Source organism: Camelus dromedarius, chromosome 7 (assembly GCF_036321535.1).
Source record: "Camelus dromedarius isolate mCamDro1 chromosome 7, mCamDro1.pat, whole genome shotgun sequence".
NCBI lineage: Eukaryota > Metazoa > Chordata > Mammalia > Artiodactyla > Camelidae > Camelus > Camelus dromedarius.
In genome coordinates, this window is record NC_087442.1 from 25,876,191 (window position 1) to 25,877,894 (window position 1,704).

Here is a 1,704-nt window from a genome sequence, read left to right on the forward strand (position 1 = left end):
GAAATCAGCTCTGGCTTCAGGCTACAGTGAGTACAAGAATTGATTTGGTTGAAAATCCTGTGATTGAATCCTCTTCCTTCCTCCAGATCTGAGATGTATGTAGATCTTAGCCCATTCGAGTTTGGTGGAGCCTGGGAAATCCCTCCTCTGCTATGTTCCCTTCTCCCGTGGGTTTATTAACACCTATTCAAATCGTACCTCTATTCTGGGACAGAGATTTACATAGAGCCCTTATAGGATTAAAAAGATAAGAAATTCCAGTTGCCTCTTCCATCTCCTCTGCTCCGTGGTCTTCTGTCTTGTTCGCTTGTTAACAGAGTCAAGACTGATTATGTACACTGTAGTGTGATGGAGTTTCAGAGACAAGCCCAGGCTTGCTGGGCCAGCAACCAGGTGACTCCCAAGGGGTCCTGGTGCTGAAGGAGTATGTGTAACTGAAATCCCAGGCTACAGTTTTCAAGAGTGTTGCCTCTAATTTCTTTTAACTGTGTAGATATAATAGTTCATACAAGGACTAAATAGATTTGCGAGCTAACCTGGAAAGTTAACCACCATGTATGACGTGTTTTAGAAGATTCCTTCTATTCCTACTTTGCTAAGAGATTTCTTGGAAAATAGGAATGGATGTTGTGTGTTTTTCAAATGGTCTTCCTGAGTCATTGAGATGATCGTATATATATGTTTTTCTCTTTTGATTGTTGATATGGAGAGTAACACTGATGGATTTTTGAATGATAAATCAACTTTGCATTTCTGGAATAAACTCCATTTGGTCTTCACATATTATCCTTATGTTGTTATATTTGATCTGAAACTACTTTGCTGAGGATTTTTGCATCTATATTCATGGGGGACACCTCTCTCTGTCCTTTCTGTTATGTCTTTGTTTAGTATCACAGTATTGTTGGCCTCATTTAGAAGAACTGGAAAGTATTCACACTTTATCAGTTTTCTGCAAGAGTTTGTGTAGAATGGTAATTCTTCCTTCAGTGTTTGGGAAAATTCACCAGTGAAGCCTTCTGTGCCTGGAGTGTTTTATGTTGTTGTTGGTGGTGGTGTGTGTGTGTGTGTGTGTTTTAGTGGGAGGGTGTGTAACAACAAACTCAATTTAATAGACATAGGGAGGCCATTCAGGATAGCAAAGCTTATTTTTGAGTGAGCTTTGTTAGTTTGTGTCTTTCAAGTTATTTGTCCACTTTATCCAAGCTGTTGAATTTACTGGCATAAACTTGTCTGTAATATATCTTTACGCTTTTAATATATTTAAAATACGTGGTGATATAACTTCTTTCTTTCCTAATGTTGATAGTTTAAATTATCTCACTTTTCCCCCTTGTCTGACTAGAGAAAAACTTGACTAGAGTTTATCAATTTACTGGTATTCACAAAGAACCAGCTTTTGATTTCATTGAGTTTCTCTATTATTTTTGTTCCCAATCAGATTGATCCACACTGATATTTATTATTGTCTTCCATCTTCTCAATTAAACTTGTGCCACATTTCTAGTTTTTTAATTGGAAGCTAGATCATTCATTTGAGACCTTCTCTCTTTTCTAATACATGCATTTAGTATTATAAATTTTCTTCTAAGTACTGCTTTAGATGCAGCCCATAAATTTTTATATGTTGTATTTTCATTTTAATTGAATGAAAATTTCTGATTTCTCTTTTGACCCATAGGTTATATAGAGGTATGTTATCTA